Below are 17,967 nucleotides of genomic sequence, written 5' to 3' on the forward strand. Positions count from 1 at the left end.
CATTTTTTCTCTCTGAGATAATCAAAATATAGAACACGAACCAAAGTTGGGCCGAGAGCAGGAGATATTTAGTGGCCTGAATCTGTGACGGTTTCGACATGTTTCATGGTTCTGATGTTAGGCAACTTACCTTGAAGCAGTCATATGACGTGATGTATTGTTATCTAAATGGACTACGTTGAAAGAAAAATCCATATTTTTTATGTATATTCATCGGAAATAACTCGAAAAATATAAGACGGCACTTCACCAATGCATATGCTCATATGAATCGCATATTAGAAACTATAACATTTTGAAAATGACCTACACCCTTCTCCCCCCCCCCCCCCAATGACGTTACGAACATGATTGTGACGTCACTGATTCACTCTGCGTCAATGATACATCCAACCTAAGTGGACGACATACTCCACAATAAGACTCCAAAATGATTCAAAGAAGATTGAGCATATTCCAAATTCCTTACATTGACTAAACCCTGTATTGTTTTGAACTGCACTCTTTATGCGTAAACGCAGACCCATTCAAAGATTAGGAGTAAATCTCTTGAAGTAAAGGTAAACGAGCCCCTCAATTGTGTTTGTCACTTACTGGCTTTTAGCACCGAAACTTCTCTTCATTTATACTTCGCCCGACTTCTTTATAACGCTCCGTTGTAAGTCAAAATACTATATATCTAGTGACACTATATGCATTTATGTGGGTAACATTTTTTTGGGGGGGGGGAGGGGGGAACTGGACCCAGCGATAGAAGCAAAGGAAATAATATGGGCCGTCCGGACAGAGTGAATTATTGACGTCACAACCATCTCTGTGTTATTATTAAAAGAAATTGAAGGCTTGAGGTAAGTTTCAAATGTCATTTTCTCTCAACCTGTAAATCAGAAGTGTATAGGCCTATGCTTTGTAAAACTTAGTGTTGTTTTGTATTGGTCAAGTTGTAAGCGTATGCTCAGTTAGCTGATGTGATTTGAAGCTATCCCAGATAGGATTGGTATATGCAAAAGACACAAAGTTAATTGTAAATTTGATTAATTGACTGACGCACTAAATTTGCCACTCCCGCAATGCCATGAGTTTTTATTAGGCATGTCTTTCCTAGCATACGATAGCCGATAGACTCTCATAGCATTTGCAAATTTATTCACAATGTCCGTTTACATGTTGTTCTAGCATACGCGAATTTAATAGTATTTTCACGCATTGCGTGTGCTCTCGCTGCGTAATTTTCCCATTTCATTAACGAATTTCTAAAAGAATATAATACACCTTTATAATCACCATCAATATTTACACCATTATTACATTTTAATTCCTACAGTTTAACATCGAATCATCACCAATATATTAAATACGTTTACTCACTGATTATGGCGTGGTATACCATAGATGGAAGGATACTGTAGGGACACAGCCTATATCGTCACCTGAGGTCTTAGGTCTTAATCATAATTTCAGTTAGGGAAAAGCTCAGAGGGAAGGTTGATAATTAAATACAGAATTCGTTTTAGAACTATATCCAAAGTTTTGGGTTGCAAGGTATTGGATACAAAAAAAAAACACGATTTAAATACCAGGAACGTTCCTTTAAGATAAATTTACCGATGACGTCAATTACATTGCTCGAGGTTAGTAGTGTGAATCTATTGTGTCATGAATTGCAATCACTAACATGTATAGGAACAGGGATGCTATGGGATGCACACTACGGCAGTGCCAGATTATTAAGCTTAATCTTTGTATCACCAAACAAGGTGACCTCATATATTTCAAAGTTTCGGGGTTCTTTCTTTTCTCGAAAGCTCGACAAGAAGTCGATATTCTTTGTGTTAACACTTATGATGAAACATTGACAATTTTAAAGGAATTGTGGAAAGTTCCTGATGAAAAAAAAAAAACGAAAAACAAACGAAAATGCCGCACTGACTGTTGTACACTGATTTCTGGAACCAATCTGTATATCTTCACTGCGACACATAACTTATATAAGCCGTGTACCATTCTAACTTAAATATCAATGGCGTGCGCAAAGGAGACATCTCCATCGTCGGTCGGAGGAAAACGTTTAATCGAGTGAAAATCGTTCAGTCGGGGTACTTCTTTCAAGATCCAAGTTCAAAAGTACTTATTAGCACAACCTTGCGCTTAGACATAATTATTGACCTAATTTAGTGTATGGTGTAAAATGTACATTAGAATGAACCATTTGACCTCCAATTTTTTTTTCGGGTGGACATCTCCAAACCTCCTGCAAGGGCGTCGCATTCATCGACTCCACAACTTCACCTCTCATTCGTAAAATTGATAGAGCCGCCAATACAGACCGTCGATAAAGTTTCATACCCCTACCTAACTCAGTCGGGGAAAGTTGGAACTTGTATCTCCCCTCACTCCCTCCCCCACCCCACCCCCATCTTTGAAGTCATGTGTACGTCATTGTTCAATATCAGCCATAGTCCATATTTACAAGGAAACAAAAGACGAGTTGAGTACGGTACTCTACGTACTTTGTGGACCACTGCTGGTGACCCCCTCCCTCCCCCTGTGACTGTGGTTTCTTTAGAAGCTTTAGAAGTGATCAGTTTTGGCCTAGATAGTCATGGAAGTTATAGTTCTTAAATGATACTTTCAATTATATAGCATTCTCTGTTTGCCACACACTCATAACCTTAGAGTCCAGCAAATACTGTCACGAAGTAATACTACGAGGGTCTTAATCACCCTATATTGCTTCTTGCATCAGCTGCCGGACCCAACCGCGAACAAAACTGAAAAGAAGAAAAGAGAAAAGATATATTGATATGTACTTATTCACTGCTGCGATGGTTCGTACGTGGCGAGAGAGTGAAAGATAGAGGTGGACAAAAGTAGTTGAAAATAGTTGACATTTATGCCATATCTCCTCGATTTTACCTACTTAACCCAAATATATGTTAAGCATTGCTGACGTACGTGTGTTGTGCTAGTTAAGTGGGGCTTCTAATACGCACCCCACCAAGAAAACAGAAGGAGTGAATTATTGAACACAATCTCGATACTTCTGAAAATGAGTGCGAGGACGCTCTCTGTAGGAGAATGGACGTGTGCCGAATGGTAAAAAAAAACAGTTTCTAATTTCTTCTTGGTCTAATATGTGACACAATTTGAGATAAACAATTTATGCCACCAGTGGGTGAATTTCGTTTGCGCATTTATTAAAGTTGTAGCGTGCTTGTGTTCCTCACTGCTTTGTCATTTTCATGTTTTGTCCACCAAACGTTCAAACTTCTGTCCTTCACGTCAGCCTCATCTTGATGGTTATTATATGTTAAGTTAAAGGGACACCGATGTAACACGAACGAATGCATAAAGGGAGCTGTTATTTCCCTGTTCACAGAATTATGGAGGTTGATTACTGTATTGTTATATAATTTTCATTCATTAATCCATCGTCTTTTGACAAGGTGATAAACAATTAAGAAAGTTTTTTATTAAGTTCTATAAAAATGTTTTTATTGTAGACAGATTGAAAGAAACTTGCAATGTTATTACAAAGAATAATTCTACTTGTATTGTGACCTTAACTGTACAGTTAGTTAAAAGTAGGCATATATTGACTCCCTTTTCGGCAACTGTTTCTGCGTCTGCAGGGTCATTAGCTCAATTTGAGTGTTTCTCGCTGCCTTGACGTTTACTAGATCAGCAAAAATAATTACAGGCAAGGGGGAGAGTGCTTAAGTAGGATACGAATATTTACTGTCAAGACTTCTATTTTCCTTCTCAACTGATATCACCTTGTTTCTCCTTGCCTGCGCATACCTATCTCTCTGTAGCGCTTCATTTGTGACGTCACACTTAAAAAGCTTTCATCTATAATGGTGGGTTCTCCCGCTGTTCGTGGGTAACTTAAGCCCTTGAACATCGTCATCAACTCGGCAAGTCTGTTTGTTGAAGCCATTTCTTCCCTCTGTTGTCAAGTGTATAGACTAACAATCTAATGATTGGAAGTCCTAAATCAGTTTACTATAACTGTTCAAGTTTGTGCAACTATTATTCTTGTTTTTAAATGATATATATTACCTGAAATGAACTATTTAACTTGATACCGTGCATGGTAATTTTAACGTGTTTCTTGTCTCCAGTTCAAGTAATTTGACTCAATCAGTTATATATAAGTCACTCTGTCGTGTGGCCCCACACTCCATCACCCGATATATAGATCACAATCTTTTCGCTTCAAACTTGTAGCGCCACTAAAATATTTCAAGTTGAACAAAGGAAGAAAAATTGGTATGGGATAGTAGAGAGTTCGAAAGAAAATAAATTGTGAGGTGAGGGAGGGGAGGGGGGAGGAGGAGGAAGAGTTTGACACACCCTCCTCCATTAAACGGAAATCACCTAAATACATTCTTCAGAGTGATGCTGTTTATATTTTTGTATGTGTTTTCCTGAATCACAACAGCCCAGTACTCTTCACCTTAAGGCATAAGATTTTCAATATTTGACATAAAACATATTGTGAAGTGTTTGCCACACAAACTGATTGGGAGCTATACGACTTTATTATGGTGAGAAATATCTGAGGTATGTAATATATATATATTGTACCTTCACTATAACGGTCAGCATCGAACCTGCCTAGGGCTCAAGTCGCAAGTAGTGGTTTCCCTATTACCAGTAAGTTAGGTAACGAGTAAAGTGACTTCTTTGGTTTGTGGTTAATAACTAATATATGTAAAAACGACAATTTTCCCATGAGAGGTGATCTAGTTCTGATTGACCGTAGGGGGGCAATAGAGGGAGGAGGCGAGTATACAAAGAGGCGACGTTAATAATAACGTAGAGAAAGACAGACAAGGGAGACAGAACTTTAGTGTTTAAGTGTTGGTATTTTAGGGTTATAAAGCAAACAAAAACATTTCTCTGCCTATGTCGGTTTTACTAATGTTCAAATATTAGTATAAGATAAATGCTTGGACTGCTCCTTTCATGGAGCCATTGAGTAAGATATGAAATGAATGCACGAGACATTTCAATTAACATTAAAGCATTCACATGAAGGGAAAAAACAGACATTTTAGGATAAATTAGTTGACAATATCTCTGTGTAAAACATCCTCCGAATCATTAATGTGCAATGGCTGATTTTAATTTCCTCAGCGACCATTTTCATAACCTGCTTCAGATCAGCGACCGAGACATAATCATGTAATAAATATAATGAATAAATAAAATTAATTTAATTTAATTTAATTAAAATGTATTTTTATTCCCTTTTGTCTTCCTCAAATATTGATGAGAAACGTTGAGTAGCTATTAAACGCATAGACCTATAGAATACATTTTGGTTTTAATCGTTAAAGATAATAATATTATAGCCTATGTCATATGTTTATAGTGATTGCAATCATTTTAAAGATAATAATAATATAATATAGCCTATGTATTATGTTTACATAGTGATTGTAATCATTAAGGATAATACTATAATAGCCTATGTATTACGTTTATAGCGAATGAACTTATAGGTCATAGCCAGGAGTCCACAAACTTGTGCGCCTGCTAGGTTGCCAGTTAAAAATGTTTGCTTCAAGCGAAATAATGAATATCGTGAGCTTTCGAGGCGCCACCGAGATGTTTGAACATTGAAATGTTCACAAACTGATTTCAATGTTTGGCTGATTTTTCCCACGACAAACGAAGTAGAAATGTCAATTCAAATAATCATTTTGAACCATGAAGGATGAAAGCCAACCTGATAAATCCAATTTGTGTTTTTTTTTCTTTCTTCAGTGATTGCTCGAAGCAACATTTTGCGTAATTGCTCGTTAGTCTGTGTAGCCTTTATATTGTTTATAGAATGCTGCTGAAGGAACATATTTTAATTGATCAAACTAAGACAGTTTTGTCATCATCATTTTTGTTCTCTACAGACCTCTATAATCAGCGATTAATTTATTAATCAGTTCCATTCGGACAAATATTAAGTACTAGACAGTCAACACTAAACACCAACAAAATTTTTTTGATACTTAGAAGTAAAAATCCGAAGTGAATTCTAACGTGATAATTGCAAATGTGAATTGAAAAAAAAAGGTTACTGTTTTAGGGTATATATATAAACAGATAGCCTAAAACAGGAAACTGTTTGTTGATAGATTATATAAAGTCATTATACATAATGGTATATGAAGAGATTGATTTAACTGCTACTGAGATTAGAAGTAGATTTAAGGGTGATATTTCTGTCATGCACCTAAGATGCACATAAATGATGAAATGTTGGAGAAAGACGAATAGAGTTATAAATGGGTACAACTTTCCCCGAAGGGTTGAAGTACTGAAATACAATGCTAAGTGTTTTAACTATCACAAATTACAGCAAGTTGGGGGAAAAGTTGCCTTAAATGATGGCGATTGACTGCGCCCTCAAATTGATGTACGACAATGCAACCAAAATGATAGACGATGATGGTAAGGATAAATGGGGTTTTATTTAAAACAGGCATACTGGCATGTGCAGGGTTTTACCGAACTAACCTGAAGGGCAAGTGGTTTCCTATATTTCAATTCAAATGTTAGTATGATTTACATCCTTCGCGTTATATAGAAAGGGGAACACATGAGGTGGGATGTGGAGGGTAGGGGGCGTCCAAGGGACAGTTTTGCTGCATAACAAATTAATTGTATGATGTTGTTGAAGTCTACGCCAGTATCATATTGCGTACGACGAGCTTTGTATTCTCTTATGAAAGTAATGTTATATCTTCAAGTGCAATGAAATATAATTTCAGCTAAGTTTTTTTTTTATAAAAGAAGAAATCAAACTGTAAATCACTGACATGGATATGAAACCTTAGTCTGTACCTTCATGAACCCCGTTTCTTTCGACTTGAGTACGCACTTTTGACGTTGCAATAGGGTTTGAATTATCTTAGTACAGTTAAATGTCACTATCTTATACTTGTGGTCGAGTCTGTTGCGGTGAAAGATCGAATTCCTCGAAACCTGTTGGGTGGTTCCCACTAATCCACCTCATCCAATTTTCTTCTAATCAACTTTTTCTTGAGAGAACGGGAAATTAAAAGTGACTAGTCGAGTTTCGTACTACATATTTCGTATATATATATATATATATATATATATATATATATATATATATATATATATATATATATATATATATATATATATATATATATATATATATATATATATATGTATATATATATATACATATTTATATATATATATATGTCCCCGTTTAGATATTAATAAAACACATTGCAAAGAACTCTTCATGTCACTTTTTAGACGCGTTCAAGTAGTCTTTCGTGAATATCACGTCTTAATAGCGATAAATAACAGAGGAAACCACGTGACGTATTTAGTTCAAGATTACCCATATGTTAAGTTACTATTCCTGGGGGAACACAAGGTCAAGGGTCAACAAATGCAGTTTACCAAGAAATATATACATGTCAAATAATATAGTCATGTGCCAGCAAAAGTATATATAAGAATACAGTCGAAATTGTGAATAACGAAAGTTGAATGCAGTTCGGCAATGAATGCTGTATCTCTTATGATGGAAATCACCCCACATAGAGACGGATTGACCGGCCAATCGGTTGAATGACTCACAAGCGATTCACCGAAGGAGCCTCCAAGTTAAGGAGCCTCTATAGTTTCATCTGAATCGCCAACGCGTCGCTTGTTTCCGCGGCCTCTACGCCACCGGTTGGGCTACTGACCCGATAGCAATTTATACCCCAGTCCACCATCACTGACCCCACCCCACACTCTTAACCCTCCCCCTCCCCCTCTCCCATACGTTTCACCGCTCTAATGTAACGACATCTCTTTCCTTTCACTTTACGGCAAACAATGGTGAAACAAAATGCCTCGCTTGTTTCAGTGCTTTTTATCACCTTCGGATGTTAGATAAATGCCCAAGTGCATTTTACCACATCAGTTATCTTTTATACTTGTCATATGACTTTGGAACCACATGGCACGGGGGAACCAATCCCCACACGTAGCCTATCCGTGAAAGGTGGCCCACCCAGTTAGGAACTCCCTGAAGTTTCTTACATTTATGCACGACTTAAAAACTCAATTTTAGGCAGAATATTGAACAGTTATGTACTTGTTGATTTTGATTAATGGTTATAAAGATTGTATACACTGATTCGAAAAAGTCCCCATTAAATTGACCAAACGAGGAAACACACCCATAGTGGATGAAAGTCTCACCATACATCTGGAATACATGTAGCGTTCATTTATGCGTAGGCTATATAACATTCCAAAATCTGTGATCGAAAATTGCAAAATGGAATGGAACGAATTGCACATAATACTACTAAAATGTAAAATGCCGGTACCATTATGACCCCTGAATCTGCAAAGGTATTACATCAGGTAACGTTTTCTTTTCTTTTTGTTTCTCAAAGTAGATATTGCCTCCAAAGAGCTCGCCAAAAGGACCTAACTGGTTTTAAAAAGCAGTGGCCGTACCCCTTGTATTCCTCTCTTCTTATTACCACAGCTACAGCATATATATATATATATATATATATATATATATATATATATATATATATTATGTACATAAAACCCGCACATGTATGAATATATACCTAACAGAGTCGGAACAGCTCGACACAAAAGGTGATAATATCTATATTTGCCTGTTCGTATTATGTTATTTACTCAACGCCGTTTATCTGACACGTCGTTCGTGGTAAGTTGTTTTTTACTGCCTGTCGAAATCCTTGAGAGTTCAATGAATAATGTTAATTGAAAAATGAAGCTATAACAATTTAACCATCATTCAACTTTTAAGCGTTTCCTCCCCCTAATTCCCTTAGGAATCTGAGGGCAATTCTAGCCGTTCAACAAACAATAAAGACCACTCAAAAATATTTCATTCACCTAAGATTACTTCGTTAGCAACACCCTTCGCTCCCGCTGACATGTTACTAGCCTAACGTAGCCTAACCCTCTTGAGACTTAAGTTATCGGGGAAAATAGTTGCGACAACCATCAGTGACACATCATTAATCAATCCGCGTAAATGAGTCTAGAACGAGACTCGTCAACTGCCAGATTTATGAGATATAAAGCGGACTCCGTGACCCTAAAGAGGGCGCGAGAGAGTACTTAAAACCGACTGTAACATCTGAAAGCGATAAATTTTGGCCTCGTGAAACAATTTTGGAAACTGTCGCTTAAATCATTTTGTTGACGCTGCACGTCGACTAGCATATATGTCAAACTTTCTAGCAGTTAGAGGGCGCTGTAGAGTTTCCAGTGGATAGTTAGTCTTTAAGGGACGTTAACAAACAAATAAATTTTAAGATGTTGCCGACAGGTTGCATTTCTACACCACTTTTGATTTTTGAAAATGACCCTTTAAAAACAGCCGAGGCTCAAAAATGGAAGTGGCTGGTTAACATATAAAATACACAGACCATTTAGGTCAGCTCCTCTTATGTAACAGAAAGCTCAACAGGAAAACATGTATTGGGTTGAATGTTATCCAGTTTGTTCAGTTATTAGAATAAAAAATAAGGAAGGTAATATAAACATTTAGGCTTGCACTGAGGAGCCAACGTCATCATTAACTTATAGCCTTAAAGCAGATTTCCAGAGGTTTGAAATGTATATAAACATTGATGACTCTGTGATGTGAATTTTTGACTTGCCCATTAGTGCCATTCGTAAAACAATATCAATTCATTCGAACAAAGTCGTATATACTTTTTAAGAACAGTCACCCAGGAAAGAACCTGGGCACGAAAAACCTAACAACCGAACGACTGCATCGAGACTGTGACTGTGTGGTCATCGTCATGTGTGTATCACGATTCCCCTCGAAGGGGAACAGATACTATACACATGATCTTAGCCAAAAGGCCGAGAAGTGAGAACAAATTCGTATATAGTAACGGAATATCAATATTTTACCTATGTCACTTATGGGCTTTCGTATCAATCTAGTAGCCTATTATGAAGACATAAGTGAAACCATCTCCCAACTGTTGTTCTTGTCCAGGGATAGGTTTCCATATCTACTAAATGGCTTAACGATGGTTATGTGGTTTGCTTTTCCTTAGTTTCTAACAAGAATTGAGAGCGAAGAGCAACACATTAGGTTTTATTGTACTATAAGTATGCTTCAACATAATATTTACGGGGTAATATAAGCATTAACCAGTGACGTCACTATAGGTCCTCACCAGATCGTTTTAAGTCCCCATTGTTTAATGTGAGCCGACATAGTACTCTTAAAGACCAAGGCAAATGAAATAGTTTTCATTTTCACATTTCATCTTTGGGTAGATAACTGACAATTATGAGGGGGAGGGGAGTACCTGAGAGGCGTTAAACTAAGTGTACATCTCTGTTCTGCGTGCGCTGTTTTTAAAAGTGGAAATGATAACCACAGATTCTGTAATAGCGTTTTGGCGCTAGAATCACGACTTGTGAGCTATATAGGTATACATCATTAATATCTCTGTTTTGAGCAGATATTTGTCATAGACACAAACTCTTTGGTATAACAACGGGAGGCTCCGAGTGGCGCTTCCAAATGTGAGGGTGACGCGGTTGACCTCTTGCGCAGGTCACGACTCTATGTACTAGAATGATTTGCGATTACTTTTAAACAATTTTCATGTCCTTCCGAGTCCAATTACTTTCGAGTTAACTTAAAGCGGGGCTTAACGTTGCGTTACTAAGATAAACTCATGGAAATTTCCCAGTATGCGCCGCAATATATACCACGCCATATTAGGGTCCAAGTTTATGCGTAGTGTGGATTTTGTCCAACATACTAAGCTGTTGTGCAATCACGCGTCTTGCAACGATCTTCTCACCTTTAGCTCCGGCGTGAGTTTTTCTTGTCTTATTTTGGTCGGTGCTTTATCACCAGGTAATAATCATTTATAGAGGGTACTCATCAGTCGTTTAAATCCTTAAATCGGCAAGCGGTTTGACACGGCATGAATAAAAATAGCTTCATAAACTCACTAAAGTATCAATGAAGTAAAATTCAGCTGATTACAAATACGAGGCTAGCATAATGTCACGATTGTAACGGATTTATTACAGTACTCTCGCTCATTTTATGTACATGAAAACGGTCGGCCCGTTTCATGTTTTTTTCTTCTTCAAAGCTACAGAAAGAAGGAGAGGAATAATATAACCTCACTGGATGATACCATGATTGTCATGAGAAGTATATGGGCGACATAATAAGCAGACATTCTAGTTGGACGATGACGAGAAATTTAAACTAAATGAAGGCAACTTCTGTTTGCTGTATAGCTGTTTAAATAGTTTCTGTTTATTTCCGTTTGAGGAACTTGGGAAACGGTAAATACGCCTATAGTAGCAATGAATGCATGAAAACTTCAAGAGGCAAGGGGTGGGGTAAGGGTGGGGGTCAGGGTGGGGGTCGACGAGTTTCCTTTCCTCGTGTAATCTGATGAAACAAAGTTTTGAGTTGATTTTGGAAATAATTTTGATCCTGATTGATCGATATCATGAATCATAAAAATTATACGTTATAGGTCGTTAGCTTGACTTAGTAAAAGCTTCACTTTGAAACAATGATGTAATTGTTTTTCATTAAAAACAATTCTCATTTGACTTAAACTTCGAAAAGTCTGGATATACCGCTACTCAGTAGAAGGCGAAAGGACAAGGATTTTTTTCATTCAAATGGGCAACATTGAATTAGATAGAATAAGCCAGTGGCGTAGGAAGGTACTTTTGAGTGGGGGGGCTGAAGACTGATGGCCGGCCTGGGGGAGGGGTCTAAGGGGAGGGGGTGTCCCCCTCCCCTTTGGATTTTTTTGCATTTCCAGATAGCCTCAGATGCAATTTGGTGCAATATAGCACACTTCAACACCCACTCCATTTTGTAAACTTAATTTTGTATTTTCACCAGGCCTTAGATGCAATTTGGTGCTCCAAATGAGATTTTTTTCTCATTTGGAAATGAAAAAGGGGTTTTCTGACTTGCGAAGCGGGGGGGGGGGGCGGAATGATACTTCCGCCCCTCCACATTTTTCACTGGGGGGGCTGGCGCCCCCCCAGCCCCCCCGGTTCCTACGCCCTTGGAATAAGCTCTACCCCTACTCCCATCCCGCCCCCCTCCCTCACGGACGCCTCGATACAATTACAACCAGTGAAGGTAACCAGTCATAATGTGCTCATCATTGTTGCTAAAGCTGCTAATCCTCCTATAGTCAAAAGTATTCCCTTCATGACATAGAGAGTTGATAAATACCAGGTTTACAGTTCCACAACAGATGTCTACTACCTTGAGGCATTCCGGCCTATCGCTTTTCCTATAGTTCCTAGTTGGGACATTTTTGTCTATACTATCCTTTCATGTCCTGCTTCAAAACATTCATACTGACTGTATGAGCAGTATGAATGTCCTGTATTTTCTTTATCTAATAAAGGTTAGGAAGTGTTCGTAATATCATTGCATGAATGACAATGAAAGCATGGTATGCGAGGATAGTATAGAGTGGTATTAGCATTAGAATCAGACAAAGGTTATAAACTGTTCATACTGTCAGTACGAGTGTTTTGAAGCATGATATGATAGGACAGTATGTAGTGGTATTAGCATTAGAATCAGAGAAAGATTTGAAACTGTTCCTACTGTCAGTATATGAGTGCCTTATTATAAGCGTGATATGGGAGGACAGCATAGAGTTGTATTATATCGTAAGAAATGGTCCTAACTGGTTGCCTATAGGCCAAGACTGATTTGCTTGGCTTATGCAATTTAAGGTTAATGTTTCTTGTATCATTCAGATAGGCCTTATTTCGACTAAGTTAATTCAGATCAAGTATTCCCGGCGTGCTCGCGAAACTTTTCCAATTACAGTAGTGCAAAACAAGTGTATCTGGTGTTGGTAAGTGTAAAATGTATTACACTAAGTACGTATAGGTATATGATTTATGTATACTAATACTGTAATCATGCTACCAAGCGTTCCGTATGTTAGCAAGTTGACGTAAATCATTAATGCATTCTTCATCTTTTTTTGCAGGTTAGGGCGTACATTATCCATACACTAGGCTATGCATGTATGATACTGCTGGGTTATAGAGGGTATGCCTGTAATTGTAGCCTACTATTAAAATGCCAAAAAAGACCGAAACATTATGCTGTTTCCTGTTGTATTGACAGTTTTACATAACTAGTTTTATTGTATGTACTCTTAAAGTTCTCGTCCTGAGTGGGTACCAAGTACTTTAAATCGAGTGGAAATAATCATACATTAGCATCCGACTGAGCACTGAATGACGAGTACTTAAGCATCCTTTCATATTTTTGCATCGAGTGAGAGTACCGAAAACTTGCGAGATTTTGCTGGAGTATATATAGGCCTATTCCTCGAGTACCGAGTCACTTTTCGAGTAGAGTACTACAACACTGTATACACTGCATGTACAAGTATATCCTACCATAGGCCTATACCCTCTACCCCAATGAGTATACATTGTGAGTATTAAGTAACTTGTCTATTTCTGTTTTTCAAGTCATGCATGATATTTAGGCTACTGTAACACGACGTAAAAATTAATGCGTATATATCTGTGTGACTTTCTTGTTTGTTCGTGCGTTTATCTTTGTTTTTCCAATTTTTCCAGCAGTCTTGTTCCCCTCGGCAAGGGTTCTCGCGCTGTGTGTTCAAACTTTAACAAGCACGTCTTGGGGAGCCTCCCACTCAGTGTATTAACTCTTTATCAATATGTTTCTAACTTTATTATTAATTGTTGCTATTCACGGTATCTACGAGCAACTACGGATAGGAAATAATAAAGATGTATATATTCACTATGCATTGCACGCCTGGCACCTCAACTTCACATGGAGGGTAAACTCTACCCCAAGGGGCACGTCCAAACTAATTTTGAACATAAACATTTTTAGAGTAATAATAACGCTTGCCACGTACAGGTGAAACGTTATTATCATTTCCTGAGCAATTTTTTTTCTTCAAACATCAAACATCAAACCTGTTACCCGATCAGTCAATTCTGCAGAGAAGCCTTCCGGGCAAGTGTATATATAGGCTTGTCTTCATTAAACACTCTCGGAGACGCGGTTCAGGGTCTTTGTTCGATATAGTTATTGCTTTCCGACAACGCGGGAGGACCGGGTTGCAAGGGGAGAAGGGGGGGGGGGGGAGGTGTGGGTCGAGAGTTTGAAAGAAATTTAATGTTAAGTTCGACAAAAGTCATGAAAAGCACCCACAAATGTCTGGGAATTATGAGCGGTTTGAGAAGAAAGGAACTGTGGACAAACGACCCAAATATAACAGAAGAAAAGAGAATCCTAATTTTTGGCATTGCACTTTCTACATAACTGGACACCACTTCGAAAAGACAAGAAAAACTAAACCCATAACCATAAGTACACCATTCTGAAGTCGAGCAAGCAATACCACACATACACACGCACATCCAACACACATTCACACACATACAATGGTACCGGGTGGCCTTCTATCCCTGCAGTGAATATAGAGAAGCAAACGACTTACAAAGCAATACATGGCACATATGTCCATGTGACAAACCTAACTAAAGTTTTATAATTAATGACGTCATAAATGTGAGAATTTAATATGTGTATAGGCAGTGTAAGACATCCATGCCTCCTCGGTGTACGCACATCGATACCAGATCACACATGGCCTAAGCTACAGTGCAGTTGTTTACAGTTGCTTGTGAGTAAACATGCAACATACAGACGCGACTGGTCACACAATAAAACTTTACGCTAAGAACAGCAAACTATACACAAAAATGTCAACATAATGTAAGCGTAAATGTCTTGTAAACTGAAAATAGTCGTTCCACCAAGCGACTGTCAAAAAAAGAAATATTGCAATTTTCAGCTATGCATATCAATATAAAAGTACAAATTTATGACCAAATCTAATTCACTGCAGTAAGAAAGAGTACATGTTAGGACATACTATATAAATATTTCAACAGCTACCGTATTTTGTAGCAACCACTTCCGACCCAAACAATAGAAACCGCTCTGTCTTTTAATCCCATTTAATTAGAAATTCCTCCCCCTTTAGTGATCCCTACCAAATTGGCTCCTCAGTTCCGACCTCCTGTTTATTTATGGCTTCTTAACAATGTTAATCGAACAATACTTCACTTCTCAGCATCTCCCTGTTTGAATAATAGACAACTTTCCCTAGAAAAAAAAAAATTGTCTATTCTACAAAACTTAAATATTATCCCCCGTAGGACCTCTTGCGAGGTCGAACAGGGGTAAACTTTATTGTTGTTGTACTTTGAAGATGTCACAAACATCATCAACAGATAAGCTGGCGTAGTTTAGTTAAATAAGTATATCCAGTATAATATATTTTTATTAAATTTTTCGACACTTTTCGACAGAAATCGTTTCACTGTTGGCAGTGGCGTAGGAAGGTACTTTTGAGTGGGGGGGGGGGCTGAAGACTGATGGCCGGCCTGGGGGAGGGGTTTAAGGGGAGGGGTGTCCCCCTCCCCCTTTGGATTTTTTTTGCATTTCCAGGTGGCCTCAGATGCAATTTGGTGCAATATAGCACACTTCAACACCCACTCCATTTTGTAAATAATTTTGCATTTTCACCTGGCCTTAGATGCAATTCGGTGCTCCAAATGAGATTTTTTTTCTCATTTGGAAATAAAAAAGGGGTTTTCTGATTTGCGAAGCGGGGGGGGGGGCGGAATGATACTTCCGCCCCACCATATTTTTCACTGGGGGGGGGGCTTGCGCCCCCAGCCCCCCGGTTCCTACGCCCTTGACTGTTGGTATAGTAAATACAGAGACTTGAGAGACAATCGAAATTGGAATTGAATAACATCACAAAAGCGATTATTCGTATAGTCATAGCGCGAATTATCGTGTGTATTCTGTATTTTATATGTAATACGGCTTGACATGTAAGTTAATATTTAAGGCATCTACGACATCAAGTCCATGTAAGACATCAAACAAAAGCAACAAAAGAATCGTTTTGCAGAAGTCTCGAACTACATAATTAATGAAATCGTTTGTTTTAATAATATAAATAATATAATAATAAATATAATATATAATAATATATTGGTAATTGGTCTGCACACATGGACAGAACGATATGTATAATGTGGATGGATTTGTTTTTGCGTTCGAGGGCATCGTGGATTGTAGGGTGGGGTGGGGGGGGGGTTGGGGTTGGGGAAGGTACATGTGATAAATGAGTAGCGTATGTCACGAAGTGTGCATAGCCCATGGGTTTACGGTAACGTTGATCTACTTGGAGGGGAAGACTACTAGGAAATGAGTCGGATGGGCAAACAGTATGGTGATCGCAAGGGCAATCAACAGTTTTAAGAAAGCTAATATTTTGGTTCAATACTGCTGACCTTTAAAGTACTACGAACACCTAGCCAGTTTGCCCCATATTCAGTTCATTTTTTGTGGGTGATAATCTCATTCATAATCTGTTTTCAAAAAGCTCTTTTCGTTTCCAAGATATACACATTTGAAGTTTTGACAAATCTGGGAAAACTCCTTAAACTATGACGTGCTCATTATTTTAGCCCTTAAAGTAGTTAACCCTTAATCACAAGCCCACATATATCACTTCTTTTCAAAGAAGACCATTAACTATAATTCAAAAACTCGAACCTGTGTTCAGTGTCCTTGAAACGAAGGTTGTAAAAACAAAGGAATAACATAACAGAAAATTAGGCAGTCACTCCCTTTACATCATCGATGTGCATAATTAGTTAATTTTTATTCACAAATAAAACCAGAATTAAGAAAAGACTTTGCAAAATGGTCAATTTTTGATGGTTTTTGATGGAAGTTGCAGCTTTGTTCAAAATTACTAATGATTATTAGAGTGATTGGGACAATGTGTGTCCGTGGACCTTTAAAAGGGGATGATATTTGATGTGAATGAGTGCTTAAATAGGCGTCCTAAACCGTAATGCCAATATACTTCACACTTGATGGGTAATTTACCTTAGAATTTCAGATATCTGAATAAGAATTTCAGATATCTCGAATTCAATTTCAGATATCTGAATTAGAATTTCATTTTTTAGCATTCAATCCGGAACTAAGGATATCTAAAATTGTAGGTTGTTGTATATACCTTAAATTCAGTTTTAGATATCTGAATTAGAATTTCAGATATCTCGGATTCAATTTCAGATATATGAATTAGAAATTCAATTTTTAACCATCGATCCGGAACTAAGGATATCTGAAATTGTAGGTTGTATATACCTTTAATTCAATTTCAGATATCTGAATTAGAATTTCAGATATATAAAACAACTTATAATTTCAGATATCTTTAGTTCCGGATTAAATGTTAAAACTCGGCTTTCCATACGAACTATGAAAAGAACACTGAACTGGAATCGTCGAGTTCAACGGATTCCATCGTTATAGAATCTGTTTATATTTCGTGATAGTATCTTATATGCAGGGACATACATCATCTTTGTAGCTAATACATTTAAAACTGTGTATACCACCAAGCACGGACAGCGGGGAACCATTTCCAAAATGAATTTCTCTTTGCGTCGAATTTCATAGTGTTAAGTTGCGTATATGATATATCGTTGTGGAGGCGATGAAACAGCACATGTTACTAATGTCACACATAACCATAGAATAGTAAATCATTATAGCTACTGATGTATGTTTCAAACCCCAGGAGACAGACCAACAACTAGGATAGGATGACGCTGTCTCTCTCTCTCTCTTAGGGATTCCTCACCGGAGGAGGGGTGTTGGCAAACTGTAAGTTATACCGCCAGGTGTGGGCTCTAAACATGTTACCCTAATCAATAATATCGCGCTGTCAATCTTCGGGAAGTAAACTGTTTGTTCGATTTCGATCCGCCATTTTGTTTTTTGTGAGATGGTAACCCTCTGTACAA

At 37.7% G+C, this 17,967-nt stretch overlaps 1 protein-coding gene across 1 annotated transcript in view; it reads left to right on the plus strand.

Annotated features, from left to right (window-relative positions):
• Nucleotides 1-746: 746 nt before the first annotated feature.
• The window catches only part of LOC139967705 (uncharacterized), a 35,536-nt gene continuing 18,315 nt past the window's right edge, over nt 747-17,967 (plus strand). Inside the window, exon 1 of the mRNA XM_071971737.1 lies at nt 747-848. The gene's annotated coding sequence lies outside the window, so the exon portion shown is untranslated. The remainder of the gene's footprint in view (nt 849-17,967) is intronic.

The sequence above is a fragment of the Apostichopus japonicus genome, chromosome 5 (assembly GCF_037975245.1).
Source record: "Apostichopus japonicus isolate 1M-3 chromosome 5, ASM3797524v1, whole genome shotgun sequence".
Lineage (NCBI taxonomy): Eukaryota > Metazoa > Echinodermata > Holothuroidea > Aspidochirotida > Stichopodidae > Apostichopus > Apostichopus japonicus.